At 39.4% G+C, this 13165-nt stretch overlaps 1 pseudogene; it reads left to right on the top strand.

The window, feature by feature from the left end:
- Window positions 1-1291: 1291 nt before the first annotated feature.
- LOC101446727 (small ribosomal subunit protein eS25 pseudogene) lies at window positions 1292-1741 on the top strand (annotated as a pseudogene).
- Window positions 1742-13165: the final 11424 nt, after the last annotated feature.

Raw genomic sequence — 13165 nt, 5'->3', positions numbered from 1 at the left:
ATCTTAGAAAGAAAGCTTTCAGTCTTTCACCATTGAGTACGGAGTTAGCAGTAGGTTTTTCATATATATCCTCTATAGTATTGAAGAAGTTTCCTTCTATTCCTAGTTTTCTAATTTTTTTTTTTAGTCAAGAAAGGATGGTGGCTTTTGTCAAATGTCTTTTCTGCATTGATATGATCATGGGTTTTTTTTCCTCCTTCATTCTGTTAATGTGTTGTATTATGTTAATTTTCTTATGTTGATCAACCCTTGCATAGCTGGGATGAATGCCAATTGATCATGGTGTATAATTTTATTAATATGCTGTTGGATTTGGATTGCTAGTATTTTGTTGGGATTTCTGCTGCTACTGTATTCATATGAGATATTGGTCTGTAATTTTCTTTTTTCTTTTTTTGGACTATCTTTATCTGACTTTGGTATGAGAATAATGTTGGCCTCAATTTTTTTCAAGAATATGAACAGGAATAGTGTTAATTCTTCCTGGAATGATTGGTAAAATTCCTCTGTGATGCCATCTGGTCCTGGCTTTTCTTTAGGAGGTTTTTGCTGACTAATTTGATATCTTTACTAGTTATTGGTTTGTTGAAATCTATTTCTTTTTGAGTCATTATAGAATCAATGTTTCTAGGAATTTGACAATTCCTTTTTATTTTATTTTATTTTTTAATTCTCCCCCTTCCCCCTGCCACAGTTGTCTGCTCTATGTGTCCATTCACTGTGTTCTTCTGTGTCTGCTTGTATTCTAGTCAGTGGCACTGGGAATCTGTGTCTCTTTTTGTTGTGTCATCTTGCTGCATCAGCTCTCCATGTGTGTGGCACCACTCCTGGGCAGGCTGCGGTTTTTTCATGTGGGGTAGCTCTCCTTAGGGGGCGCACTCCTTGCATGTGGGGCTCCCCTACATGGGGGCCACCACTGCGTGGCATGGCACTCCTTGTGCGCATCAGCACTGTGCATAGGCCAGCTCACCACATGGGTCAGGAGGCCCTGGGTTTGAACCCTGGACCTCCCATATGGTAGGTGGACTCTATCAGTTGAGCCAAATCCACTTCCCTCTTATACTCCTTTTTATATCACTGTGATTGGTAGTAATGCCCCCATTTTCATTTTTTATTTTAATCATTTTTGTCCTCTCTCTTTTTTTCTGTGTCAGTCTAGCTAAAGGTTTTTAGTTTTATTGATCTTTTAAAGAACCAACTTTTTTGGATTTGTTGATTCCCTCTATTGGTTTTGTATTCTCTATTTCATTTATTTCTTTTTTTAAAAAAATAATTTTCATCTTAGCAAGGCTGCAGTGGCTGCAACTGCTCCCTGAGCTTCATGATGCTGCCCAAGGACGACAAGAAGAAGAAAGATGCTGGAAAGTCGGCCAAGAAAGACAAAGACCCAGTGAACAAATCTGGAGGCAAAGCCAAAAAGAAGACGTGGTCCAAAGGAAAAATTCAAGACAAGCTCAATAATTTAGTCTTGTTTGACAAACTCTACAAGGAAGTTCCCAACTACAAGCTTATAACTCCTGCTGTGGTCTCTGAGAGACTGAAGATTCGTGGTTCCCTGGCCATGGCAGACCTTCAGGAGCTGCTTAGTAAAGGACTTATCAAGCTGGTTTCAAAACACAAAGCTCAACTAATTTATACCAGAAACACCAAGGGTAGAGATGCTCCATCTGCTGATGAAGATGCATAAACAGGTCCAACCAACTGTACATTTTGAAAAATAAAGCTTTATTAAATAAAATAATTTTCTATAGCACATATATACAAATATATGCATGTATTTTTTCAGAGATTTATTTTGTTTATTCTCCTTATCCCCTTGTTATTGGCATTTGCTGTGTCTGTTTGTTGTGTGTTGGTCTTCTTTTTAGAAGGCACTGGGAACTGAACCTGGGACCTCCCATGTGGGAGGAAGGCACCTATTTGTTTGAGCCACCTCTGCTCCCTGCCTTGTTGTGTCTCTCATGTTTTCTGCCTTGTGTCTCTCTCATTGCATCATCTTATTGCATCAGCTTACTGCCTTGCTCATCTTCTTTTAGGAGGCACTGGGAACTGAACTTGGTACCTCCCATGTGGTAGGCAGCAGCTCAATCAATTGAACCGCATCCACTTCCCTGTGTGTATCTTTAATTTTTTTTTAGGAGCTACTGGGGATTGAACCCAGGACCTTGTCCATGGGATGCAGGTGCTACATCCTGAGCTACATCCACTCTCCTATTTCATTTATTTCTGCTCTAATTGTTATTTACTCCCTTCTGCTTGCTTTAGCTTAGTTTGTTTTTCTTTTTCTGTTTCTTCCAGTTTTGAGGTAAGGTCTGTTTTGATATCTTTTTTTTTTTTTAAAGATTCATTTTATTTATTTTATTTATTCCCCCCTTCCTCATTGTCTGCTCATCTTCTCTTTAAGAGGCACCAGGAACTGAACCCAGGACCTCCCATTTGGGAGAGAGGCATCCAGTCACCTGAGCCACCTCAGCTCCCTCGTTTTTTGTGTCTTTGATTGTCTTTCCTCTCTGTATCTCTTTATTTCATCATCTTCTTTTATCAGCTTGCCCATGCCGGCCCATTGTGTCAGCTTGCCTTCTCTAGGAGGCCCTGGGAACTGAAATTGGGACTTCCCATGTCATAGGCGGGAGCCCAAACACTTGAGCCATATCCACTTCCTGTCTTTCTTCTTTTTTAATATAAGTATTTAAAGCTATAAATTTACCTCTCAGCACTGCCTTTCCTGCATCCCATCAGTTTTGGGATGTTGTGTATTCATTTTCAATTGCCTCAAGATATTTCCTAATTTCCCTTGTGATTTCCTCTAACCCACTGAAAGTACATTGTTTAATGTCCATATATTTATGAATTTTCCAATTCTCCCTCCATTATTCATTTCAGGTTCATTCTGTTGTGGTTGCAGAAGATACATTGTATGATTTCAGTATTTTTTAATTTACTGATACTGCTTTTATGACCTAAGATATGGTCTTTCTTGGAGAATGATCCATGTACACTGGAGGAGAAGCTGTATCATATTGCTATTTAATGAAGTGTTCCATATGTTTGCTAGGTCTAGTTGGTTTAGAATATCATTAAAGCCTTTAATTTAGTAACAGATCTTCTGTCCAGATGATCTATCCATTATTGAAAGTGGTAGTTTACATTCTCCTATTACTAATGTAGAAAAGTCTATTTTCTTCTTTCAAATGTCAATATTTGCTTCATATATTTTGGGGCTCTGCTGTCAGGTGCTATATTAGTCAGCCAAAGGGGTGCTGATGCAAAATACCAGAAACTGGTTGGCTTTTATAAAGGGTATTTATTTGGGGTAGGAGTTTACAGATACCAGGCCATAAAGCATAAGTTACTTCCCTCACCAAAGTCTATTTGGAACAAGATGCCTGTTAACATCTGTGAGGGTTCAGGTTTCCTGGGTTCCTACATTCCTGGGGCTTGGTTTTCTCTGGGTTCAAGGTTCCTTTCTTCCTGGGGCTGGCTTCTCTTTCCTCTGCATGCTGACATCCCGGGGCTCCAGGTTCAATCTTCAGCATTAAACTCCAACATCAAAACTCCAACATCAGAAACCCTCAACTCTGTTCTTTGCCATGCCTTTTATCTGTGAGTCCCTACCCACCAAGGGGTGGGGACTTAATGCCCTAATCATAACTCAATCATGCCCCAGGTACAGATCAGATTACAAACATAATCTAATATCTATTTTTGGAATTCATAACAATGTCAAACTGCTACAGATGCTGATGCAAAATACCAGAAATTGGTTGTTTTTTTAAAAATAAAGGGTATTTATTTGGGGTAGGAGCTTACAGATATCAGGCCATAAAGCATAAGTTACTTCCCTCACCAAAGTCTATTTCCATGTGTTGGAACAAGATGGCTGATGACATCTGCAAGGGTTCAGGGTTCCTGGGTTCCTCCCTTCCTCAGGTTTCTTTTTCCTGGGCTCAGAGTTTCTCTCTTCCTGGGGCTTGCTTCTGTTTCCTCTGTGAGCTTACTTCCCAGGGATCTAGCTTAAGACTTCAGCATCAGATTCCAACATCAAAACTCCAATATCAAAAACACTTAACTTTGTCCGTTGCCATTCCTTTTATCTGTGAGTCCTCACCCACCGAAGGATGGGGACTCAACGCCCTGCTGGCACAAGAGGTTTACATAAATACTTCATCAAGTAAACCTATGAATCCAATATAATCTAATATGCCCAGAGGAAAAGATCAGTTTACAAACATAATCCAATATTTCTTTTTGGAATTCATCAATAATATCAAACTGCTATAGATGCATATATATTTATAATTGTTATGTCTTCCTGTTGCATTGCCCCCTTTGTTCATGTATAATGACTGTCTTTGTTCCTTGTATCAGTTTTTTACTTAAAGTCTATTTTATTATATCTCATATTAGTATAGCTACCTAGCTTTCTTTTGATTACTACTTGCTTTGTATATTTTTTCCCACCCTTTCACATTCAACCTACTTCTGTCTTTGAATTTAAGGTGAGTCTCTTGTAAACAGCACAGAGTTGAATCATGCTTCTTCATCCATTCTGCCAATCTGTCTTTTGACTGGAGAGTTTAATACATTTGCATTTAAAGTAAATACTGATAATGCAGGCCCTCCTTCTGTCATTTTCCTGTTTAGTCTTTGTAAATTGTATGCCTTTTTTTGTCCCTCAATTCTTCCATTAATGCCCACTTTCATATTTTTTTTCTACCATATTGAATCCATTCTCATTTCTTTCTGGATATGTTTATCATATAATTTCCTTGTGGTTACCATGAGTTAAAATTTAACATTCTAATTATATAACCATCATATTTGATTTGATACCACCTTGACTTCAACAGCATACACATGTTCTGTTCCTATACCTCTATGATCCCCAACATTTTTATACTTGTTACAAACTATATCTTTATACGTTGTATGTCTAGTACCATAGATTTATCATTACTTTTTATTCATTTGCATTTTAGCACCAGTAAGAAGAGATGGTGTTACATATCAAACAATACAATGCAATAGTACTGGCATATATAATTATACATATGGTTACCTTTATGAGAGGTCTTTATTTCTTTATACCATCTGAACCACTGTTCAGTGTCCTGTCCTTTGGCGTTGCTTGTTGGGCAGTTATAATGGTGAACTCCCTCAGCTTTTATTTACCTGGGAATGTATTAATCTCTCCCTCATTTTTTAAAGAAAGTCTCACCAGATATAAAAGTCTTGGTTGGCAATTGTTTTCTCTCAGCACTTTAGGTATTTCAGCACATTGCCTTCATGCTTCCATAGTATCTGATGAGAAATCAGTATTTAATATAATTGGTACTCCCTTGTACATAACATGTTGCTTTTCTCTGCAGATTTCAGAACTCTCTCCTTGACAGTTTGACCAATATATGCCAGGATGAATTTCTTGTGGCTTGCTCGATGTCCAAATGCATGTCTTTTGCTAAGTTTGGGAAGTTTTCTGTCATTATTTCATTGACTATTCCTAATGGCCCTTTCTCTCTTTCTTTTCTTGTGGAATTCCAGTAGAGCATATATTGTTATGTTTGATGGTGTCCCACAGGTCTCTGAGAACGTTTTCACTTTTTATAATTCTTTTTTCTTTCTTTTCAGTCTGACTTATTTCAATTGTCTTGTCTTCAAATTCACTGATTCTTTCTTCTTCTTACTTTGGATAGGCCATCATTTCCTGTTTCTTTGTCTTTCCTGTTTTTATAATCTTCTGTTGCACACTGTACATATTAATATTTTAAAGTGTTAGCTCTGGGTTTTATTCTCTGTGATGTGTTTCTTGAGTTTGTATCCAGCTAGGGATATGACAGATTTTCTTGAGTGTTAGGAGCTAACAAAACCAAGCAAACCTAAGCAAAAAACACCTTTCATAGTCTTTGAAATAGTTTACAGTAGCTAGTGCTATCCTTCAGAGTCCAACCTTCCTAACAAAAATGTCAGCCCAAGGCAAAGGAAAGGGTAGAGTTCTCCAAGTCTTGTCCTGAGTTTGTGCTTGCTAGAGGCCTTAGGAGTTACCCTGTTTACAGGAATTTTAATGTTCTTTCTACTCCCCAGGGAACAGATTTTCTCCCTTTCCTGAATTTCTATTGTACTTCTTTTTTTTTTTAAGATTTATTTTTATTAATTTCTCTCCCCTTCCTCCCTGTTGTCTGCTCTCTGTGTCCATTCGCTGTGTGTTCTTCTGTGTCCGCTTATATTATCAGGCGGCACTAGGAAACTGCGTCTCTTTTTTGTTGCATCATCTTGCTGCGTCAGCTCTCCTTGTGTGCAGTGCCACTTCTGGGCAAGCTGTGTTTTTTCACTCAGGACAGCTCTCCTTGAGGGCAGGGCACCCCTTGTGCGCAGCAGCACTGTGCATGGACCAGCTCACCACATGGGTCAGGAGGCCCCGGGGATTGAACCCTGGGCCCTCTATATGGTAGGCAGAAGCTCTGTCAGTTGAACCACGTCCACTTCCCTCTATTGTACTTCTTAAAGCAGGTAACCTTTGCCCAAGGTCACCTGACTCAATTATTTCTTACTCTGCTTTTCCTGTCTCAAGCTGCTTTTGCCTGGAGGGCAAATTCTGAGATGGTGGGCATGCTGGATAGGAGTTTCAGAAGTCAATCCTTCCCAGCCAGAACAAGGCCAGGGACCCACAAAGGGAGTGCTGGCCAGCTCCAAATTGCCCTGAGAAGGGTAAGAGGGAGAGGCCAGAAAGGGTGCCAGGAGCTTCTCCCATGATTCCCCAAAGCTGCGCTTTCTTGACTTCTCACTTGCCCAACAAATACAGCCCTTCAACTGTTCTCCACAGCTCTGAGGAATCATCCATGTGCAAGTCTCCTCTGCCACCTTTGTTTAGATTGGGATGGGACACTGGCTGCCATCAGAGCTGGGCCTGTCTTGCTCTGAAGTAGCTGATCAAAAGCATTGACAGTGATCTGACCATACACCCCCAGATTTGGAGGGACGATGTCTTTCTTTTCCACCCTGACACAGCACACTGCCTCAGGGGCCAGGTTTATATCTCATTGCTGCTAGCCCCACGATTGTGGTATAGGAGCCAGTAGTCAGTGCATGGAGAGTGCATTTCACTGGTATTAACCATAATTTACTAGCCTCTTCCTTTCACTTTTCTGTGGAAGATGCACAGTGCTCTACTGGATTCCAGAAGAGTTTTGAAATAGTTGATTCAGATAGTTCCTGCCTGTTTAATAGTTGTTCTGGTGGAGGGACTGATTCCTGGAGCTTTCTACTCTGCTACCTTCCCACAATCAGTAAGACCATCCTTAAAAGATAATTTATGTTTTTATCATAAATTCCCAGTCTTTCACACAGGTATGAGGCATACTAATCAATGCCACCCTGAATAACACTCAGTGAGTGGAGTAGTTAGAAAATAAGTGTACTCTATGTGATCAGTTTTTCTTTTAATTAAAAAAAAACACATTATTTTGAAATAATTTCAAACATACAGGACAGGTGCAAAAATAACACAAATTCCATATACAGAACTCCAGTATAGTCTCACCTCCCCAGATACCCAAATCCAACAATTTTAACATTTTACCATCTTTTCTGTATCATTCTATCATCTCTCTTTGTCTCATTCTCACTTTCACTTTATTTTCTAAACATTTGAGAGGTTAGACACATCATACTTCTTGAACATATAATATATTCATGTACGTCTCCAACGAACAAGGACATTTACTTATGTAAGCACCTTAAGTGCAATTATCTAATTCAAGGAAATTAAAGTTGCCATAAAGCCTACTTTCTATATGCCAATTCTTTTCTTATGTGCCAATGATATCCTTTTGAATCGTTTCTCCTCCATTCTTAGATTATATCCATCATTATGTACTGCATTTAATTGTTGTTATCTCTTTAGTTTCTCTTTCTTGTTTTTTTAGTTGTAGAAACAAATACACAGTATAAATCTTCCCATCATAACCTTTCTTCATACATACAATAAACAGGATTAATCACATTCAGAATGTTGCATTACCCCTTCCACCATCCATTCCTATAAGTTTCCCTTCACCCCAAAAAGAAAACCTCCACTTATTTTGCATTAACCCCTATTGTCCTGCATCCCACCCTTGGTGATCTGTACTCTACTTTCTTTTTCTCTGAGTTTGCATATTCTCTGGTATTTTCTTTGTGGTTACCAAGGTGCCTAAATTTAACATCCTAAATCTATAACAATGTCATTTACGTTGATAGCAACTTAAAATCAATAGCATACATAAACTATGTTCCTATACCCCTCTGTCCCCCCACTGTTATATAGTTCTTGATACAAATTACATATTTATGCATTATGAGTCCAAAACCATTGAATTATTATTACATTTTATCCATTTGCCTTTTAGGTCCCCTAGCACATTAAAAGGGGAGTTACAAACCAAAATACAATAGTAATTGGTATTTAGATTTAATCATGACAATATCTTTAATGGAGATCTTATTTCCTCACATGGCTTAATTCAATCTAGTGCCCTTTCCTTTCAACCTCCAGACCTACCTGTAGGGCTGCTGTAGTGGTGATAAAGTCCCTTAGCTTTTGTTTATCTAGGAATGCCTTAATCCCTCCCTCAGTTTTTAAAATATATTAGAGAGGTTGTGAACTTAAAATACAATCTTGGGGAAATGGACTTGGCCCAGTGGTTAGGGCATCCGTCTACCACATGGGAGGTCTGCAGTTCAAACCCCGGGCCTCCTTGACCCGTGTGCAGCTGGCCCATGCGCAGTGCTGATGCATGCAAGGAGTGCCGTGCCACTCAGGGGTGTCCCCCAAGTAGGGGAGCCCCACGTGCAAGGAGTGCATCCCATAAGGAGAGCCACCCAGCACAAAAGAAAGTGCAGCCTGCCTAAGAATGGCACCACCCACATGGAGAGCTGATACAACAAGATGACGCAACAAAAAGAGACACAGATTCCCATGCCGCTGACAACAACAGAAGCAGACAAAGAAACAAGATGCAGCAAATAGACACAGAGAACAGACAACCGGGGTGAGGAGGGGAGGGGAGAGAAATAAATAATAAATAAATAAATCTTAAAAAAAAAAATACAATCACGAACATGTGTGGAATTCCCATACAACATCCCTCTACCAACACACTACATTGCTGTGCCTCCCTTATTTTTGAAAGACCGTTTTGCTGGATACGGAATTCTTGGTTGGGATTTTTTGCTTTCATCAATTTAAATTTCTTCCTACTGCATTCTTGCCTCCGTGGTTTCCAATGAGAAATTGACATTTGATCTTATTGATGCTCCCTTGTATGTAACATGTTGCACTCTTCGCAGCTTTCAGAATTCTCTATCTTTGGCATTCAACAGTTAGTTATAAAATGGTACAATGTTGGTCAATTTGGGTTTATCCTGTTTGGAGTTCATTAAGCATCTTGGTTGTGTATATTCATGTTGTTCCTTAAATTTGGAAAGTTTTAGGTCATTATTTTTAAAAATATTCTCTCTGCCTATTTTCCTCTTTCTTCTTCTGGGACTCCTACAATGAGTATATTGGTACAAGAGAACCTGTATCCCACAGGTTCCTGAGGCTCAGTCCACTTTTCTTCATTTTTTTCCCTCTTTCTGCTCCTCAAACTTGGTGATTTCAATTGTGTTATCTTCAATTTCATTGATTCTTTCTTCTGCCAACTCCAATATGCTATTGAACCCCTCTAGGAAATTGTAAATTTCTGTTACTGTGGTTCTCAGTTCTGGTTCTTTTTCATAATTTCTGTTTCTTTGGATATTCTCATTGTGTTACTCTATCATTTTCCTGATTTCCTTTGGTTCTTTCTCCATGTTTTCATTTAGTTCTTTGAGCTTATTTAGGACAATTTTTTTAAAAAAGACTTATGTCTTGAGTGTCCTAGGTCTGATCCTCCTCATTCATGTTTTCTAATACTTTAATCTTCTCCTTTGCCTGGCATCACTTCCTGTTTCTTTGTATGTTCTAGAATCATTTGTTGAAACTTAGATGTTTTTATATTTCAATGTTCTATCACTGGAATTTAGACTCTGGTGCTTCTGTGCCTTAAGCATGTATCCACCTATTGTTGTGATAGAGCTTACCATGACTGCTTGGAGCTAACAAAAAAAAAAAAAAAGAGAGAAGAGAAAGAAGAATAAAGGGAGAAGAAGCAACAGGAGGAAGAGGAGGAGGGGAAAAGGGAAAAGAAAACACTTTTCTCAGTCTTTGCATATTGGCCTGTGGAGATACTCTCCTTCAACAATTATCAATATAATAAATTTGCAGAATAGCTTCAGGCCAAAGCATAAGGGCCACACTGATCCTTTCTGTGCATGCTTCTTGTCTTATTTCATTATTATTCTAGTAACATATATACAACCTAAAATTTTCCTATTAACCACATTCAAATATATAATTTAGTTTATAATTACATTCAAAATGTTGTGCTACCATCATTGCCACCCATTACCAAAACTTTTCTATCATCCCTGTATTAGCCAAAGGGGTGCTGATACAAAGTACCAGATATCTGTTGGTTTATATAAAGGGTATTTATTTGGTGTAGAAGCTTGCAGTTACAAGGCCCTAAAGAGTACAACTCAAAGTATCATCAAAGGTACTTCCTCACCCAGGACGTGTTTCCACGTGTTGAAGCAAGATGGTGGGTGATGTCTGTGAGGGTTCAGCCTTCCTTCTTCCTCTTAAGGCTCTGTGGTCTCAGCTTCTTCTGACCTCAGCTGTAGGCTGGCATAGGGCTCAGCTGCTCTGGTCTCTTCACAATGCCAGCTGTAAATTATCAGGCAAATGGCTCATCTCTCCCTGGGGCTCCAGCATCAAAACCAAGTTCTCTCCTCTGGCATGTCTTTCTCTGTGTATCTACTTCTCTGTGTTATTGATTGAGCATTTGTTTATATACCCCTCAAGGAGGTGAGGACTTAAACTGAGTTACACTCTATTGAAGTGGTCAGATCAAAGCCCTAATCTTAACATAATTTAATCAAAGACATCTCAGCTGAATCTAATACAATCAAAGGGTGTCACACCCAAAGGAGCAGACCAGTTTACAAACAATCTATATCTCTTTTTGGAATTCATAAATAATAGCAAACTGCCACACTCCTAAAAATAAACTGTAAACATTTTAAGTCTTAGCTCCCTATTCCCTACCCTCACTCTGTCCCCTGGGAACCTATACTCTAGATTCTGACTTTATAAGTTTGATTTTTCTAATTAGATCCATATCAGTGAGTTCATAAAATATTTGTCCTTTTATGTCTGCCTTAATTCACTCAATATGATGTCTTCAAGGTAATGTACATTTTCACATGTATCAATACTTCATGCCTCTCCATTGTGTATATACTATATGTTGCCAATCCATTCACTGGTTGATGCACACTTGGGTTACTTCCACCTTCTAGCGATTGTGAGTAATGCTGCTATGAACATTGGTGTACTATTAATATCTGTTCAAGTCCCTGCTTTCCATTCTTTTGGGTATATACCTAGCAGTTGGATTGCCAGGTCATATAATAATTCTTAACTTTCTGAGGAAATACCAAACTAACTTCCATAGTAGCTATATTATTTTACTTTCTCATCAGCAATAAATGATTGTTCCTGTTTCTCCAAGTTCTCTCCAATACTTGTAATTTTCCTTTGATTTAATACTAGACATTCTAGTTGGTGTGTAATGGTATCTCATGGTTTTGAGTTGCATTTCCCTAATGGCTAATGATGTTGATCATCATTTCATGTGCATTTTGGCCATTTGTTTATCTTCTTTGGAGAAGTATTTCTTTATATATTGTAGATAATCAACATGTAACCAGATTTGTGGTTTCCAAATATTTTCTCCCATTGTGTAGGTTGTCATTTTACTTTCATGATAAAGTCGTTTGAGGTCCAAAAGTTTTTCATTTTGGGAAACGGACTTTGGCCCAGTGGTTAGGGCGTCCGTCTACCATATGGGAGGTCCGCGGTTCAAACCCCCGGCCTCCTTGACCCGTGTGGAGCTGGCCATGCGCAGTGCTGATGCGCGCAAGGAGTGCCGTGCCACGCAAGGGTGTCCCCCGCGTGGGGGAGCCCCACGCGCAAGGAGTGCGCCCGTGAGGAAAGCCGCCCAGCGTGAAAAGAAAGAGCAGCCTGCCCAGGAATGGCGCCGCCCACACTTCCCGTGCCGCTGACGACAACAGAAGCGGACAAAGAAACAAGACGCAGCAAACAGACACCAAGAACAGACAACCAGGGGATGGGGGGAAATAAAATAAAATAAATAAATAAATAAATCTTTAAAAAAAAAAAAAAGTTTTTCATTTTGATAAGGTCCTAATTATCTATTTTTTTCTCTTGTTCCTTGTGCCTTGGAAGTAAAGTCTAAAGAAAGTATTGCCTAAGACAAGGTCCTGAAGGTGCCTCCCTACATTTTCTTCCAGGAGTTTTATACTTCTGTGCCTTATTTTTAGGTCTTTGATCCACTTTGAGTTGACTTCTGTATAAGGCATGAGCTAGGGATGGACATTCATTCTTTTGAAAATGGAGATCCAGTTTTCTCAGAACCATTTTTGAAGAGATTATTCTTTCCCAATTAAGTGGTTTTTGCCCCTTTGTCAAAAATCAGTTGGCCATTGTCTTGGATTGCCATAGAACTGCTGATGCAAAGTACGAGAAATGTACTGGCTTTTACAATGGAAATTTTATTAGGGGAAATTTTTTACAGTTCTGAGGCTATGCAATGCCTAAAGCAAAGCACCATCAGAGATGTTTTCTCACCAAAGTCAGCCACTGGTGCTTCTGGCATCCTGCCACATGGTGACCAGGCATATGGTAGGACTCATCTCATCAGCCCTGAGCTGCTCTGTGGACTGAGCCCCTTGCGGTCCTCTTTCCATGCCTCTGTCCTCTGCTGATTTCAAACTCCAGAAATTCTCTCAGACTCTCAGGGCTTCTCTGCCTCTCTGCAGCTTTAGGTGAATCTGGAGTCCTCTCTACCTTCTCCTTTCTCTCACATGGCATGAACAAAAATGGCAGCTTCCTTTCCCTGTGTGTCTGTGTCTCTGTTTATATAAAGCTCAACAAGAGAGTGGAAACCCAACCTGTGTCACACCTCACTGACATAGGCCAGTCAAAAGGGCCCCCCACCCACAGGAATGGATTAGTTCTAGAACA

The sequence above is a fragment of the Dasypus novemcinctus genome, chromosome 19 (genome assembly GCF_030445035.2).
Source record: "Dasypus novemcinctus isolate mDasNov1 chromosome 19, mDasNov1.1.hap2, whole genome shotgun sequence".
Lineage (NCBI taxonomy): Eukaryota > Metazoa > Chordata > Mammalia > Cingulata > Dasypodidae > Dasypus > Dasypus novemcinctus.
Note: the sequence above shows the minus strand (reverse complement) of the source record. Positions and strands in the feature narration are given on the sequence as shown.